The 20,000-nt window shown below is 35.3% G+C and overlaps 1 protein-coding gene across 1 annotated transcript in view; it reads left to right on the plus strand.

The window, feature by feature from the left end:
* LOC136837001 (uncharacterized) overlaps positions 1-20,000 on the plus strand; it is a 97,831-nt gene that overhangs the window by 24,520 nt on the left and 53,311 nt on the right. The gene's annotated exons all lie outside the window — the stretch shown is intronic.

Below are 20,000 nucleotides of genomic sequence, written 5' to 3' on the forward strand. Positions count from 1 at the left end.
ATATATATATATATATATATATATATATATATATATATATATATATATATATATATATATATATATATATACATATATATATATATTATATATATATATATTGCTACGAATGTCCGGGATACTTACTTGACTCTGGGCGGCAACGAATAACGCAGGGGAGTTCCTTTTATTTATTACACATCTGACTCAATATTAGGACAATTCGTAGAAAAAACAAAGGAAATCTATGGCTTAGGGCCTTCTTCATGTGAGGGAATTATGTAAATTCAAGGGTTCTCTTAACATGATTATATTTACATAACAACACAGATCAGAAAAATGACGAATTACTGGGCAGGTAATAACAAGGGCCTGCTAAAATAATGAATCTTACACAGAATAAATATTCTATGCTGACGATATCTTCATAACAGGGAACATCGCAGTGGAAAGGGGAACCGCACATGGATCGGCCGAGAGATTCCACAGAAGAGGCCTATCTGCAAATATATGCAAGACTGTTACTTGCAATAATAGTAAGACGCTCAAAGGGAACTGAGTAATGCACAGATGGTGCCAGATAACTCAGTTCAACGCTAATGCATAATTATGTTAACACTGAATGCTCCAACAGAAATTACTGAAGGTGATCCCACAATGGGAAAATAAGAAACATTAAACGGAGAAGTAACAGGGATCGTGACTTGCTAAAAAGGACCTTATTCCGGCACATTACCTTCATCAAGATGACGGGTCATCATTGATAAGGCACTGGCGATGAAGGAGGGAATTATAATGCCACTACAAATTATACTGGTTCAAGCCCCGGGGTCGAACACGTGGCTGATTCAAAAGGACAGGCAAGGCAAGGACATCTGTCCTTGGCTCGTGCTCTGAGCAGTCTCTCTCTCTCGATTTCTCTTGCGGTGTCTATTTGTAACCCTTGAGGATTACCCCGGACATTTAACCAGATGGCGAAAAGGTTAATCTTTGTCACGTTTTCTATAATGTCGGCAGTCAACCCATGTGGAAGGTTCAGTGTTGTGGCGGGGGGGGGGGGGACCAACTTTCTCTTTTGGCTCCTCCCTTGCCTTGGAAGGCACAGTCAGCTGGAATTAGGCCTAAAAGCAGTCACTTTGAACAGAGAGAGAGAGGGAGAGTTAAGCTTAACCATTTTGGGGAATGAAAGAGAGAGTTCATGAAGGGGCGAGTTGACACCTCAGCTCTAGTGATTAATTAGTGACATTAATTTTTATTTCTTTCTCAATTACCTTGCAAAAATGTAAAAACGGGTGAGGTTGCGAGAAAAGAGGTCCCATCCGTCGCGATATATATATTTTATATAATAATATATATATATTATATATATATATTATATATATATATATATATATATATATATATATATATATATATATATATATATATATATATATATATATATATATATATATATATATATATATATATATATATATATATATACATACACATATACATATATATATAAATCAGTACCCTTTATCCACATAGCCTATTGTGAAAAGCGAAAGCCACGGATAATGAACTACAAGCAAGCCTCACATGTAATGTGACTTCTTGGTCCACACGTGTATACTGTATTGTAGTGTATATGTTACAACTTCACAAAAAAATTAGCGGCTGATAAGGAACACTTTTCATTATCATACGTTATTATATAAAGTGTATCGCTCTAAGTAATAAAAGGGATTTTGTTGTCTTAATCATATACCAGTGAGACTTGGGAGCAACAAAAAAGGAACAATGAAAATTACTTGCATTACCTCTTAACAAAAAAAAAAAAAAGCCAGTAAAAACATACTCGTTTTGCGAGACAAATAATGTACAAGCTTTACCTGAAAGAAATGAAAAATTCATATTTGATAAAAGACTAACCAGATTTTCTGTTCTAAAATGTAGCTGTAATGAGCCCTGTTGATGACGATGGCGGTACAATGATTTATTGCAATGCCTACGATGATGAGTAAACGGTGATGTGGGATGATTACGTAGGCAACTTGAAGATGTGTTGGGCATTCGGGTACTGATATTTGACATACCTAGAAGGACCACTGGGATCATCGCTATCTCTTCAAGCCGGAAATGTGGGGCAGGCGAAGATGACAATGGCTGGGTGACATTAGGAGCAGAATACACTGGTGGTTGGCATTGTCGAGATTGGAAAGGTTTTATTTTCTCTTCATTTTCTCTTTCTGGAAAGGACATTGTGATAGTGGAGTTGTTAAGTTTATTCCTCTTTAATTCACCCAATGAAGGTCTGGAGAAACTTTAATGCATCCGATATCACATATCACTGTAGAGCTGCTTTCCATCAAGGAATTTTAAGCGGTTAATCTTCTTTACATCGACACTCGAAACATTTCAGCCAGCTCCTGGAATGTTCACTTTGTTGGTTCATTTTCTGTTTATTATTCATCCTCATCTTCCTCTGCACAGAGAGAGAGAGAGAGAGAGAGAGAGAGAGAGAGAGAGAGAGAGAGAGAGAGAGAGAGAGTGAAGTTTTCCTATAATCATAAAAAAACGAAAAAATTTTGAAGTAAGATGGAAAATGTTGTAGGAGAGGATTTGATTTTAGTCTTCAGATGATTTATGAAAATTAGTCTAGAAAGCTAAGCAATGGGACACTTTCGGCCATTCAGCATTACACCAGTGAAAAGAGGGAGTTCGAGTGGTTTGACAGCAAGGTGGAAGAAAGGAAGCGGGAATGGAGAAGGAAAAGGCTGAAGCGTGCAGCTGGGCCCGAAAAGACGCTGCCAACAACCTTTAGTAATGCCTACAGAGCACCACACAAGGTGCACTGACGGCAATAACGCCCCCCCCCCATCTCTCTAGTAAAATTCACGATGTTCTTCAATACGATTTTCCAAATCATTCTCTATAATACTGATGACTCCCTTACCACCAGTCATATTTCTCTGATAATTTTCTATACCTCTCTGTGTCACTGGGTAGCCTTTGATATAATGGACCACTTACACAGAGGCTTCCTTTTTCAACTAACCATTTCTTTATCATAGAGCAAAATAAAAATACAAACACTTTCTTTAACTTAAACTATTTTCTAATGATGAATGAGCAATACTGATTTACTACATAAAAGTTTCATGTTTGTATGATAACTGGATCTTTCTTCCGAAAAGAAAGTAATTCAGCTAATGCCACTAGACACAATAATGAGGAACACAGAATGGTCTGTCGTCTGAGTTTTTGAAAAGTGCTTTCCCCACAAAAGGGGTAGCAATAAAAAAAAAAGGAAAAATACGCGAATTGAATGCGATTTTTTTCAAACCTTAAGCATTTCGTGTTTGGGTGTTCTTAGGAATATTACATATTTTGAATATATAAAAACATAAAAGCGCAACTTCAAACAACCAAGCCCTGAAACAGCAAAATACGCACACACACGTACACACACACATACATACACACACACACACACACACACACACACACACATATATATATATATATATATATATATATATATATATATATATATATATATATATATATATATATATATATATATATATATATATATATATATATATATATATATATTTATCGCATCACTGACATTTTTATATTCAAAAAAATTACGCTACAAATGTCGCTAAATATCCAATACGCTCTACCTTGGAAATAATACCTCGGGGAAATTATCACTGATGAGAGATTCGCCCCCTGGCGGATTCGATCCACCGAAACAGCGAGAAGCGCCGACTTCATTGACGAGAAAACTCTACCTCTGGGCTGAAGTCGGAGGTTCTCTCTGTTTCGGTGGATCGAAACAGCGAGAATCTCAAGAATTATAATTGATTAGTGGTTCGTTACCTGGCGGATTCAATGGATCGAATCTGCCAGGTGATGAACCACTAATCAGTTGTAATTCCCCTCGGTATTGTTTCCAAGGTAGGGCGATAATAAACGATATTTGTAACTTAATGTGCGTGAATATAAATATATATATATATATATATATATATATATATATATATATATATATATATATATATACATATACACATACATATATATACACATACATATATATACACATATTTAATATATATATGTATATATATATATGCGTATATATATTTATGTATGTATATACGTTTGTGTGTGTTAATGTAACTAACAAGTAAATGACAGAATATATTTCTGCCCCCAAGCAGTTTGAACACAGCTGTACCGGCCACGTCACGGCAGAAAACTTGATTCTGCGGAGAAGTCAGTGCCACGTTTTTTTCTACCCACTGTCTGCCTCAAGCACTCTTTTGTACAAACCTCTCCCGCACGCCAGCATAAATAACGTCACAAATCACTTTTCCACGCGGTACATAATGAATAGTAAAGAAAACTGGCATTAAATGCATGACCTCTCCGTCGTCAAGCGGTCTGAGTTTTCTTTCTTTAAATCTTACACTGAAAACCCTTATGGACATAGTCAACCGACTACAAATTACTCTGGAGGGCTCTCAAAGGGAATCAGCCTGCAGGGACAGAAAGGTTATAGGAAAAGGTGATAACTAAATGCGCAGATGAGAGGGAACAGAAAAGAAACCCAATACACCTGAAATTTAGGAGAACTCAAAAGAGAACAGAAATCAATTTGCTCCTCGCTTAAACAATTGGAGATTAGATTGCACAACTGCATTAGGAAAACTATTCCACATTTTAGCTGTAGCCTACGTAAAACTCCTAGCTAACTGATCAGTATTAAACCTGATGCAAGCCTGCGTAGTGTTGAGAACCCAAACAGCTAGATCAGTTAGAGAAAAGAACCCAAAGAATGTGTGTCGTAGTACATTTTATGCAACAAACATAATGGACTCACTTTACGTCTTTACTTGCAACTAGGATGCAAAGAAGTTACCTGCACACAGCAACATTGGCTCCTCCATCGCAGAACACATTTCCTTTGTTCAAAAGTCATTGGCACGTGTGTCTACCCACTGTTTGTCTCAAGCAGAGTTTCCTAGAAATCTCTTTTGAACCCCAGTTCTAACCACTTGGAGGCTGAAACTTATTCTCTTATTTAATAGCCAGATACATTTACCTTCAATAATATCCTTTGAAAAAGTGGTCTACAAAGTAACCTGTAATAACTGGCCACACAGCTGCCTGTGAAAGCGTTGAAGAGATCAGTTTTCAGGCGGACCATGTTTTGCTTTAATCTGCGTTTTAACTGCTTGAGAGATGAACCTTGTTCTTGCATTTAATTGCGTCTTACATATATTCACCTATATCACGGGAAAGGCGATCATTGTTTCTACGTGCGAAAGACCAAGTTAAGTTTTTCTTCTTTGTAAGACTTGTTCATAGCGAACACAAGGAAGAAAATTTAGTAAATAAAGGTATACAGTAAGATGACAGTCCAATTGAACTCGTTCCCTCAGTGATGAAGGATAAGGTTACCTGTGAAACAACGAGGTGATTTATTGCCAACGCAATTATCCCCACGGCAGGTAACTGACGTGAACCTAGTAACAGCATCGCTTTAGAGGAGAGATGATATCTCTCTTTGCTGTGTATATCAACTAGAATGAATCAACGGCCCTTTCTCTAGTCTCTCTCTCTCTCTCTCTCTCTCTCTCTCTCTCTCTCTCTCTCTCTCTCTCTCTCTTTTGATATTAAATTCTTCATCACAGGCGCCGACCACAATCATAATATGAAGCGTCTTTGTTATCTTGTGCTGCGCATACCGCAGCACCTGAGTGATTGCTTCACTTGATTCTATTTCGTAAACACGGTGCTTTCTATCGGATCTTGTTCCTTCTCTTTTCTTGCAGTTTCATAATTTATCATTCTCTTTTTTCAACATAATTACACAACATAAAATTAACACTAGAACTTAATGATAAAACATAAAATTAACTAGAATTTAATAATAAAGCACGATAAAATGCTCCACCCTACATTTCATTTTCTACACGGTCGGTAAAGGGATATTGTACTTCATTCAGAATGGGAGAATGCCTACTAAGATTCATTAAAAGTATCTCCCTCTACAGATCAAACAGAGACTCAGAAGCAATTAATAGGATATGGTGGCTCCACTCATTTAATTAGGCAAAAATCTACAAAATAATTAATTAGATATGATGGCTTCAAAATACTTATCAGACATGACGACCTCAAAGTTATTAGTCAAAATATGAATTATAAGCAACTAATAGGACAAGGATTCTATGAAAATAATCGGACTTAAAGACCTCAAAGTAATTAGTGCAAAGCAAACGGAAAAAAAAAAATAATAAAACAGAACAAGTTCAGGTCTTCGCATTTCCCGAGAAATGAATGAGAAAATATGCGATCAGAAGATTGATGAAACGATTGTGATCATTTCAAAGAAACATCACTCATTCCCTTGCCTTTTAATAGTTTTAATTAGGTCATAAAGATATAATTCTCAATATGAGAACTTACAATATTATTTCAACAAGGAAAAACTCGTTATCAAAATTTCAGAAAATTCCTTTCGCAGACGACCCACTATCTAAAATAACACTGATAAAAAATCCAACTGACCAGAGGAATACTAAGTAATTTGGATTGTTATTAGTGTTATCAGCAAGACCTCCATAGTTAGGGCTATTGCTTTAGTTCGCATCTGAATCATCATTATAACCATTATTCTTATTAGTAGTGATACTGGTAGTAACTAGTAACAGTACTGCTATGATCAGCAATTGCGATGTTAGTTTCATTATAATAAAGTTGCTCCTCTTGTTACAATCCTCATTATCATTATCATCATGATTCTATTCTATTATAACTATTATAATTCTCAGAAGCTCAAGCATCGAACTGAAGTGATCATATTAAATATCACAAGCATATACAGCTTCGAGACCTCACGTCTCGTCTTCATTATATTCCACATTGAAGCTGAAACGTGATTATCCTGAAACTGTTTTGTAAAATATATTCCGTTCGTCGAACCCATGGTTTTGGTGAATAATATTCAAGTTATTTTCCGTAACAATGAAACTTTTATTATTTAGTTCAGCCAATTTATTCTTATGTTATTTGAAAAAGACGAACTTCCGGATAACAGCGAGAGAGCTTTATTGAAAAACAGAATATTCCTCGCGGAAAATCATTTTAGAAACTTTTTAACCTGCCATAAATGGTCTTCGGAAACTACGCCTCAGGGAAACAATGGAAATGATAGAATTGTATAAAAAAAAAAGTCTATGGGAGATAAAAAGAAATGATCTACCAAATGAAAACGAATTTGAAAGGACATTATACCAGGAAGGATTATGGATTAATATCAAATGTTTCTTACTTAGGCAACCACATAAGATCTCATTTCAGAGGATTTACGTAATTATCTTATTCATAAACGTATTTACAGAAAATACATATAGGACAAAGTTTTCATCTTTTATCCGTTAGAACGAATTCCATTAATGATTTCATACTGTGTATGTATGTACATGTATGTATATATATATATATATACATATATATGTATATATACAGTATATGTATGTGTATATACTGTACATACACACATATATATAGTATAGTGTGTGTGTATATATATATATATATTATATATATATATATATATATATATATATATATATATATATATAATATATATATATATATAAATATTTATTATAGAGAGAGAGAGAGAGAGAGAGAGAGAGAGAGAGAGAGAGAGAGAGAGAGAGAGAGAGAGAGAGAGAGAGAGAGAGAATCATATGATCAGTATGCAACCTCCCGAAATGAACATAATGGGGTAAATTTAATTAAAGAGCAGGGTTTAAGACTATGATTATGAATCCAAATCTACTGAGCGAGGTAGATAACACAGTCAGGAGACAAAATTATGACGAGGTCTGTAGAATACAGACATAAATAAACAAAGGTACGGAAATGGCTCGAGTAACAAATGGGTTTCAATGATTCAAGGATGACATAGATAGAGGAGTACTCGTATCTTTTAAAAAAATGCCGTTTTGAAGTTTAGAAGCTTGGCTCCTGATGGTGCCTTTCAGAATGATTGATTTGATTGGTTTATGAAAATTTGGCTTTAAGGGCACTTTCAGCCACTAGGGGTAGTTGGAGTGGTTGGACAGCAAGTTGGAAGTAAGGAACCGGGAACGGAGTTAAGTAAAAGGCTAAACAGTGGGGGCAGCTGGTTGCCGAAGGGACACTGCAAGCAACTTCTGTAATGCCTACAGTGCTCTACGTGTGGTGTACTAACGACACTAACCCTCTACGTCGAGGTCTTTCAGAATGAAGTACTGTAGCTAGATACTTGATCTTCTAATTTTGAGGAACTCAATTTATAAATAAGGTTAAGACAGACAAAATGAATCTTTTTAGGGAAAGGTCCATCTGAATCTTTCGCTGGTGGGGCGAGATATTGATAGTCATTATAAGCAACTAATAGGACAAGGATTCTATGAAAATAATCGGACTTAAAGACCTCAAAGTAATTAGTGCAAAGCAAACGGAAAAAAAAATAATAAAACAGAACAAGTTCAGGTCTTCGCATTTCCCGAGAAATGAATGAGAAAATATGCGATCAGAAGATTGATGAAACGATTGTGATCATTTCAAAGAAACATCACTTATTCCCTTGCCTTTTAATAGTTTTAATTAGGTCATAAAGATATAATTCTCAATATGAGAACTTACAATATTATTTCAACAAGGAAAAACTCGTTATGTATATATATGTATATATATATATATATATATATATATATATATATATATATATATATATATATATATATATATATATATACATATACATACACTTGTCACACACGCCATGACATTCTTTATGTACATAAATATTTAGCCAAAAATAGCGTTTTTAATATCCCATTCACGATGCCTCAGGAATAACTTGCACCGAAGGGGAATTATAACTGATAAGTGCTTCGTCACCAGTGGGATTCAAACATCCATGCTGCTTGATTTAGAAACAACGATGTACAGCAGTCAAAGTCAATGTACATCGTAGTTTCTTAATCTGGAAGCGATTCGAATCCCACTGGCGACGAAGTACTTAATTAAAATATCCATTCATTATAAGCTGTCCTCGAGGTATAGTGAACTGGATATCAACAGATATTTGTGGATTAACATTTGTGAATATACATACACACAAATACACACACACACACACATATATATACATATATATGTACATATATGTGCGAGTGCGTGTGCGAGCGTGTCTGTTTGTGTGAGTGTACGTGTTGTGCGGTGGTGGTGTCGTGAAGATATATAAAAAAATACAAGCATACTTCTCATCAATTTTTGTCTGAAATTATCAAATTATCAACCACCCTCATCAGGACAACTGAAACTTATTTTCATTTGAAGTCTCAGTTCTAAATTAATTTTTCATCAACAATTCAATATATATGCATTCTTATCGTTTACTATACTGGCTGAACCCACGTTGCTTCATTCTGAGATTATCAACAAAACTTGAGATACTACGAATTTTACCCCACCCCTGACCTACTAATTTCAATCAACTTCAAACCACGAATGCAATATACCCAAAGTAGGTTTCACCTTTCATTAGAGCATATACACTCTTTCGACTTGTGGTGAAGGGATTAGTTCGGCAAAGAACAGACATATTTCTTCTCTGCTACGATTTTTAGAACGTCGGTGTCTTAGGCACGACCAAATAAGTTACTTTCAAATATACAAAAATATTTCTACTTAGCTAAACAAACGAAAGAGGAAGGATATGAAAAATAACATTTGGCAGATTTTAGCAAAAGTGAAAGTTGTAGAAGAGATCTCAAGTAAATTAAAGCCGCGGTTGAAATTAGTCAAATGGAAAGGATAAGAACATTGATGTCTCATCTGGGATGTGTCAAAATTCACCAGACAGGGATGGCCAGGATCTAACTACAGGCTAAATTTGCTGCCAATTCATCGGCAGGGCCCAACTTGGCATAACTGGTACCCTAAGTTCCCGAATTCTCCTCCAGTTGATCAGAATATCTTGTATTCAATGAGATAGAAAAAGTGGGCTGCGACAAAGGATGTTCATGTGCTTTTTCTGAGTATCCATGTGGGCGTATTCATCAGTCTTCACTGAATTTTCCAGCAAGAGTGAAAAGGTTAATGCTATTACGAGAGATTTTACGTGATTTGAATACTAGCCTATATTAAATGAGCTGTAAGGCTAGAAGATAGCGCTAAAAGGAAAGAAGAGGAGAGGTCAAATGCATATGATGAAAAGACGACAAAATGATGAGAAAGACAAACCTCTCGACCATTCCTCGTTCTTCTTATCAGCTTATTCCCCTCACTGCCACCGGCGCTCCTCTTTAATCCGAACCTCAGTCTGGATCCTGGGGCTGGCAGGAGATTAAAAGCTCTCCCGTCACAGTTAATGTCTGCTATTGAAACTTTCTCTCTTTGCTTTTGATAACAGTCCTCGCCCTCGAGTGGCCGCGTCGGGTCGATTTGGTTATTAGGGTGAACACACTGAGTCATTCACGGCAAAAGCGCCTGAGTTAGTCACGAATCAGAAGGATGCGTAGCAGCTTTTCAAACTATAAGATCGAAGGTGACCAGGAAGCAATTGGCAAGTCCAGCAATATTGATGGTCTGGCAATCCACGTCTTCAGTTAAAAGAATAATGGATAAGGCTTCCATTGAAATTAGAATAATATTATTATTAAGACTAGGCTCAAAATGCGCAGTCTTTTATATTGGATGATATTCGAGTTCAGATATATTTACTGTTATTTATAAGTTCTGTTTTTCTTCGTACAAGCATGAGCCTCTACTGGCACTAGGCCAACTTATTCCAAAAACAACTGTGGCTGCTATTAAAACTTTGAGGGATGCAGCTACCTTAAGAAACTCGGATTTTTATTCTTCTTGGACAATGCTGTTCGTGAGTGACTCTGTCCTGTCCATTGAAACAGGCATAACTTCATTTAAATCACTAGAATAAAAACATTGATTTCGGAACGTTATATTACAAAGCGTTTCAGCGGGAAAATCAAGAAGACAGCCTTTGCAAAGCCTTTAGAGAGCACTAAGGACAACAAAAAGAAACTTATGAATATTGTATAACGACACATACTGTAAACCTTCTACTCCAATGCTTCCTTGGATATCGGCAATTAATTGAACAAAAAAATAACTCCCATTCCTGTCCTGACCCCTCCTAAATCTGTCGTTCAGATTTTGCAATAATTATGTTTTACTTATGCAAGAAATATCTCCTACTGTTCATATCTTCTTTGCTAATTCTCTATTTCTACAAAAAGATTGCTATTCATCATATTCTTCACTTTAGAGCAACCAACTCCCCTAACGTTATGCTTTGGATAATTAGTTCCATATCGCTCATACTGTGGAGAAAATTGACTTCTTGATCCTATTACTTCATAATTAATCTACTCAGAGTTTTGATAACAATGCTTATTTAATGAGACGTCAGTAAAGACATCATAGATTCTACGATATTTGAAAGAATTCTGCGATGCTCATCTTTGGCGCCAATAATTAGATGTGCTGGACTCGTAGTTCCGTCGTCATAATTTTCCCAAGATATACATTTTCCAACAAGTGAAAATCCTGAGAAGAAGGATAAAGGATGTTCTATCGAGTCCTGAATCATAGCTCAGTTAAGCTGAAGAGATGCACTCAGTCTCATTCAATTCTGTATTTGACCCTTCAGATGAGTTGACGTATGTTATCGTAGGTCAAAACAAGGACGATTTAGTGACGACGTCATAGACAAACCCAACTGCGCATGTGTAAAAAAACGTCAAACAAACTAAGAGGGGTTTTGGGTCTTAAAAATATCACTAATTCCAAATTGCCTTGAAACAATATGACAGGAAAAGCTGCTCTTGTGTTCACGAATTATACCGTGTTTACCCTGACGCTCAACTGCATACATATCCAGAAAAATGTTGCTTCAGTTAATGGGGTTTAACAGTTTCTGTTTACAGATACCCTAGTAACTAAAGAGAAATTTGTTTACCACAAACTTTGCACCTGCGGTTTCAAGAGTATACAGATAGAGTGTGTGTGTGTGTGTGTGTGTGTGTGTGTGTGTGTGTGTGTGTGTGAGAGAGAGAGAGAGAGAGAGAGAGAGAGAGAGAGAGAGAGAGAGAGAGAGAGAGAGAGTCTGCTATTAACCAACAACTTTGCAATCTAGACTCTGGAGGGTACAAGGAGTATGTGTGTGTGTGTGTGAGGGGAGAGAGAGAGAGAGAGAGAGAGAATTTATTAACCATGAACTTGACATCTAAGTGTAATAGAGAGAGAGAGAGAGAGAGAGAGAGAGAGAGAGAGAGAGAGAGAGAGAGAGAGAGAGAGAGAGAGAGAGAGAATTTATTAAACATGAACTTGACATCTAAGCGTACGTAGAGAGAGAGAGAGAGAGAGAGAGAGAGAGAGAGAGAGAGAGAGAGAGAGAGAGAGAGAGAGAGAGAAATTCGCGACAAATATCACAGCTTAAGAACGACTCGCAATTGGACTATGGTTATCATTGCAAACTTTTCAAATACCAGTATTCTGTATTTCTCAGTGGCTTCTTATTAAAAGAATTTATTTTACAATTGTTATTTAATAACAGTTAAAGTTGTACCCATATGTTAAGATTTTCAGCGTTAAGGAGAAAGGCTACAATTTCGCTGATAATAACTTGCTCGCTTAGCAAGAAATTTTCATAAACCTTCTAATTTGAGTTTTCATTCAGAAATTCATAGTTATTGTGTATCTTGAGTTCCCTTCAAGACTTAAAATTTGTATTACTGAGCTTTTAAAAGCCAAAGTCGACGACGAAATCAGGATTTATATAATCCAAAAACAGTTACGGAATGCTTAAGAACTTGTTTTTACGAAGCATCACGATTGATGCTAGTTTCTTTTCAAGGATACACAAAAAAGTAAAAATGTTAGTAACTTTTACGCAGTGCTAACAATTTACCTATCTAATACTTTCAGATTTTTTATTGACTGAAATTCCTAGAAGTAATATGTGTAGTGCTGAAAGCATGAAAACACTGTTTAAGTGGAATCACTTTATTTATTTATTGATTGATTTTTTTTTTTTTTTAACAGGGAAGGCGAGATGTGATTTGGTGAAATCTTTTTCCTGGTAAAAAAGCATTAGTGTGTTGAAAGGGGTTATCCTGAGTTCGAACCATCGTTCAGGTGCATACTGTAAATTGCTTGATATTTTCCACTTCCGATGGAAATTTTAGTCTTTGATGGTACGCGTGTATTGGACTTGGTATTCGAAGTTTATAGTGGAAGCAGAGGTGAAATTGTCAGCCACCCAATAAGTCTGGTCCTGAGAGGTGCTAACATGACTGGTCATATTAGAGGCTTGAGGTCTTATATGTCTCCATAATCGTACGCCCAATTCCATGCTTTTCCTTTTTTTCTTTTTTTTTATCTTCGATCACAACAACTAAATTAGGCCTACACTCTAATCCTAACCAGCTCTTTATGGTACGGCAGTTGGTAGACATAATGAAGTACCTTCCTGCTCTTGTCTAATGGGAAATTCAACTTCATAAGAACTTGGTTTTGCCCGTGTAGTAATTCTTGTACATCTTAACTACTTGGTAATTAGTTCTGATGACCATGTTGAAAAAGGAAAACTATTGGTTAGCCTTCCAAGGGCATTCCTTTCCATTCCTGGCTTGAAAAAAAATAATACCATTAAAGCTCTTCATTGCTTACTAATATACTCAGAGAGCAGCAATTTCAGCATACTTGTTTTGGAACACTAGATAGCAAGTTTGTCAATTAGTGCCCTTTCCTGTTATATGCTTAATCTCTAGAATCTAAAGTTGTGTCAAACAGCGATGCAAATTCGAGGTTGTACTTTTTTAAATGAAGAGTGAAACTGAATGGATTACAGTCACAACACGCCAACAATCTATTCATTTTTTGTCACGATAATTAATATCGAGCAAGGGCTTCCCTCTCTATTACAAAAACCTTTGATGATGAAACATGAATAACGATGCAAAGTTTGCTATCTTGCAGGAGTGCTGCCACCTGAAACATTTACATCTGGAAAAATGGACAAGTCAAAGTCAGGAGCTTTATCAGTAAAGTTTTTTAGCAATTACAAGATTGTCCATTAGGCTTTCATTTTCAATTCAGCACATGTATTGGCAATGCAACCACTCTACATAATCATGGCAGATTCTGTAATAATATCCAAAAAACACCTGAAAATACTCTGGACTCCCCTCCTTTTTTCCAGTATAGGCCATTAGCTGACAGAAACAATCTTTAGTATCAAAAGCATTACATTCCCCACTCGCAGCTGTGCGCCCAGATTCAGTCAAGTGAGCTTTTACATCTCCACTCTTTTGTAGAGTGAACTGCAAATTGCTCTCAAGAAATCTTTGGAAGAGATAAGAGCCTGATGATAATCCTCCCATCTGTGTGAGAAAATCACTTGATTATACAGATATCCCATCATTCTATCAAGTCTGGTGGTTCTTTTCTTTAAAAAGCTGAATACCGTTTAGAAATCTGGCAAAGGATACGACGTTTACCTGACGTTTTCTTGACAAAAGAAAGAAAATATTTCTTAATAAGTGAAAACTTTCACAGTCAATGCATGAGGAAAATTCAGATATTCAAAGGGTTAAGATTTTTTGTTGAAGGCCCAGTATTAACGTTGGCATTTGTAATGGTATTCGTTTAGTCAATGAAACGATCTGTGTCAGTGGATTATAATATAAAGAAAAAGTCTCTTGAATAACTTCACAATCTTTGCTTCACAATAAGCAACGGAGACATCAGCGTATTATCATTCCCTGAGGTTCTACACTGTTGATTTTCGAAGGGCGGGCATCTCTAATTTCGTTTGCGTTACGTCAGTTTTCAATGACTGGCCCCCACATTTCCAACGTGACCAAGTTTTTCTAAACAATGTATCATAAAGAGAAAGTAACACTTGGTGGTAACATAAAACAAAGCCACATTCACCAACGCGCTCTCGACGTCATGCTTGAATGAGCTTCAGTTACACTCAACAACCACTTATGTCCTCAGTCTGAAACTCACGGAAAACGTTTCCACCACATATACTTCATTTATTTGCACAAATGCCTAAAGTTATATACATCTATTTGTGAAACCATCTGTAATTTTATAGAAGCACAACTGTTCGTCCCGCCGATTATAATTATATGGAACTAAAATTATTTATTTTAAAGTTTTTCCCTCATACCACGACCCCTAGACTCTCGCCTGCGGACCCCAGTTTAGGAACCTCGGCCAGAGAGCATAAAATAAGTACCTGTTCAATGAACTGATGGAGACAGATCTCTCTTTGAAGAAGTGTCCTAATCAGTAATGGCAATTGGGAAGTGATATATGACTGATACCCAGGGATCACTTTCCACTTACAAGCAGTACTATTAGGAGCCCATCAATCAGGCTACAAGTGTATTATACTCAGGAAAAGATTTAATGCTGTTGCTAAACAGTTACTTTTAATGCATACGACCATAGAGTTTTCAATATCATCCGCGTTCCCAAAATTCCTCAATCATTTGGCGAAATAACTGGGACATTTGCAGTGAGGACATATTATTGGCCAAAGTGAAAACACGGAAAGGTGGATTTTCGTATGTTGAATAACGAAAAGTTTGTTGACACAATTAATCTTGCTAACACTTCCCAACACGACAACAGAGTATTCGAATCAGTATTAGTAAATTGCCAAGGTTTCGGATAATATTAGAAATTCCAAAATTAATCACGTCCATCTAATACTTTCAGATTTCTTATTGACTCTGAAATTCTTAGAAGTAACGAAATGTGTCGTGTTGATAGCATGAAAACACGGTTTAATTGGAATTACTTTATTTATTTATTTATTTTTTTTTACCACGGACGGCGAGATGAGATTTAGTGAAATCTTTTTCCTGTTAAAAACGCATTAGTGTATTGAACGATCAACTATTGTGCTTTATTAGTAAGTAGCCTTATATCAATAATTATTAATGCAACATCTTCATAAACCAATGTATCAAAATATTCCCACTCCGAATAATAATTATATATGAAAATATAATATTACAAGGGCTTATAGACGATTCGACCAAAATTCGTTGAAAGAAACAAGTGGACGATAAGTGTAAATGATACCTGGTACGCTTTTTTGGAGATAATATTAAGGGGAAAACGTTCTACAAATCAAACCTTTGTCTAACCATAAGGGATCAAATACGAGATCATTTGGAGTTTATATCGTTATCTCTCTCTCTCTCTCTCTCTCTCTCTCTCTCTCTGTTTCTTTCCTAGTTCATTTTCAGGAGCAACTTATTTCTTGCTACCAAGGTTATATCCAAGTACGCATATCATAACGCATCAGCAAAATAAGCTTTTGCCGAAAAAAAACCTTATGCCTTTTCTTAACGCGAAATTTAAAGTGACGGAGAAGTCTTTCACTTTCCTGAACCTGTCTAAAAATTTCATAAAAACGAATAAAAGTAGCAATGAAGCCGCAAACCCATTTCTTAAAAAGAAAAGGTTACGGGAGTAAAGGAACAAAACAAGAGGAATTATTCCCGAAATGAGAAATAGAAGGAAAGTGACTCACAAGAACTTCCACTCTCTCCCAGCGTCGCATGCACACACACATGCACACACATATGTATATACATATACATATATGTATTTAATATATATATATATATATATATATATATATATATATATATATAAATAATATTATATATATATGTACATTATATATATATATATATATATATATATATATATATATATATATATATATATATATATATATATATATATATATATATACATACACACACAAAGCAAAAGAGAGCGCACAGTATGTTTTAGTGATCGAAAATGAACGTGAATAAGGCTAAAGAAAGATAACTCCCAGTGGAACCTTGGGTACAAGTGGATGGTTGAAGATGGTACGATGAGTACTCGTCCCTTCCTGTTATTCCATCGGATATGATTCCCCGGAGAAGTGATGCTAGTCCTCCTTCCCTCCATTTTTTATTTTTTTTTTTTTACTGAGAACAGTAACGCAAGAAAATAACTTTATTTTGTTGATATTTTCATGGAGGATAATTTTGTTGACCGTTTTGGGGAATATAAACAACTTTGTTTTGTTGAAATTTTTTGGGAATAAAATAATTTTTTTTTTTTTTACATTTTCTGTAAAGAAAATAACTATTTTGTTGACGGTATTGGAGAAAAAAATTATATGATCTTGTTGATATTTACTGGGACAAAAATAGCTATTTTGTTGGCATTTTTGGGAATTAAAATAAATTGGTTTTGTTGACATTTTTTAGGAAGAAAATAACTTTTTTGCCGGTTTTTGGGGACAAAAATAACTTTTTTTTGGTCGGTTTTTGGTAATAAAAATAATTTTATCTTGCTGACATTTTCTGGGAAGAAAATAACTACTTTGTTGATGGTTTTGTGTGTGTGTGTTTATATATATTTAATTCCTTCATAGAAAATTGTAACAAAACCAAGTTACTTTTATCCTAGTAAACGTCTATAAAATCGTGTTAATTTCCTCCCAAATAATGTCAACATAATCGAATTATTTACTTCCTGTGAAATGTCGAGAAAGTTAAATTCATTTTCGTGGCATAAAAAGTTATTTTATTAAAAAATATGTTAAAAAAATTATTTTTTGACATTTTTGGAGGAAAATAACCATTTTCTTGACATTTTTAGGGAATGAAATAACTTCACACTTGAAAATTTCCTGGAAGAAAATAGCTATAATATCGGCATTTTTGGCCAATATAAAAATTTGTTTAGCTCACATTTTTTGGAAGAAAATAACTTTTGTTGACATTTCCTGGGAAGAAAAACTGTTTTGTTGACGGTTTAGGATAATATATATAGTTTTGTTTTGTCGACATTTCGGGAAGAAAATAATTATTCCTTTGACATTATTTGGGTATAAAATAACACAATTTTGCTGTAAATTTCTTGGAAGAGAATAGCTATTATGTTGACAATTGTGGGGGGGGGAATAAAATAATTTCAAATACGCTGACATTCTCTTGGACAATAATATCTCGTTACTGACATTTTCTTGGAATAAAATAACTTTATCTTGACATTTTCTGGGAAGAAAATAACTATTTTGTTGAATGTTTTGGGGAATAAAAATTAGTTTATTTTACTAATATTTTCTGGGCTAAAATAATTTTTTTAACATATTTTTTAATAAAATAACTTTTTATGCCACGAAAATGAATTTAACTTTCTCGACATGTCACAGGAAGTAAATAATTCGATTATGTTGACATTATTTGGGAAGAAATTAACACGATTTTGTAGACGTTTACTAGGATAAAAGTAACTTGGTTTTGTTATAATTTTCTATGAAGGAATTAAATATATATAAAACACACACACACACACACACACACACACACACACACATATATATATATATATATATATATATATATATATATACATACACACACACACACACATATATATAAATATATATTTTCTGCGATGAAAATAATTTGATTTTGTTAACCTTTTCTGGAAAATGAATATGTTGATTTTCTAGATATTTTCTGAGGAGAATTTATAATGGTGCTGATATTTTCTGGGACAAAATAACTGGATTTTTTGACGTTTTATGGGGAAAAATAATTAATAGTTTTTACATCGTCTGTGAAGAAAATAGTTTGGTTCTGTTGACATTTCCTGAGAGTAAATAACCTGGTCTTGTTTACAATTTCAGGGAATACAACAACTTGTCTTTATCGGCACTTTCGGGAGAAATTTTATTACTTTTTATACTTATTCCTGGAGTCAGTTAATTTTAAGACATTTTTCAAGCAGAAAAAACCCCGATTTCATGGTCATTTCTTCTTTCGATAACACATATATTTATGAATGCCATGGTTTCCTATTCAAGTATTTTTTATTTTATTTCACAAAAATGTTTTAAGTTGAATTTCTTACGGAAGATATTTCTGTTGACTATTGTCTCCATTATACCCGAGCATCAAAGGTTGTGTAGACCAAGAGCATTTAGGATAAAATCCGCGAAAGCAAATAAGGGTAAAATCCAACACTATCCTTCAACGCAGGATGTAATGCAAACAGCGAGTAACAACAGTTAAAGCCCACCTCCACAAGCTGTGAAAGTGTGCGCGAAATTTCGCTATCAATAGCGACCAAGTGAAGATTCCCAGCTATAAATACATAATTTATACGCAGGAGGTTTTCAAGGATACTCTATCTCAACGAACCAATTGAGACTACCGGGTCCTTCAATTGATCGGCGCCAGCCCCCCGTACTCTGAATCATCCTAACCATGCCAAGTTATAGTAGCCCTCCCGGTCGACTCTCAAGACCCAAGGTTTCTAGGGATATGGAGAAGGCTGTTTCGGATTCAAGGGTAAAACAAATTGTGTCATGGGACTAAAGACGTGTTTGTAAACAGGGCATCCATCAAGAGGCAATAAAGGCTCCGGAGAGAGAGGGAGACCGCACAAAGGTACCTCTGTTTTGGGCATCCACTATCCTTTTACCCATCTTCCCGATAACGCTTGCAATAGCTGCCAGGCGTACGATAAGAGGCTCTTCAGGACAAAGGGAATGCCTCAGTGGAAACTCTCATTTTTTCTTTTCGTTTTTGCTTCAATAATAAGCGTAACATTTTTTTAAATAAAAGTAGCTATATTCACTTAATTTAAAAATCAAACAGCTCCCAATTCATTACACAAAACCCTACCTTCTTGACTATTCCACGGGTATCAGCGAAGATCTCCAGATGCCCTGCCTTCTTGAAAAGAAACCGTAGGAAGAAGGAGACGGCACCTAGACAAAGTGCCTGTAATTCTTGTCTGTTCGAGGTCATAGTAGGCGCGAGTGTGTGGTAGTGAGCGAGTGTCAATTGTCGCTTGTATCACAAGATCTAACTGGAAAACACTAGGTTTGT

Source organism: Macrobrachium rosenbergii, chromosome 57, assembly GCF_040412425.1.
Source record: "Macrobrachium rosenbergii isolate ZJJX-2024 chromosome 57, ASM4041242v1, whole genome shotgun sequence".
Taxonomy (NCBI): Eukaryota; Metazoa; Arthropoda; class Malacostraca; order Decapoda; family Palaemonidae; genus Macrobrachium; species Macrobrachium rosenbergii.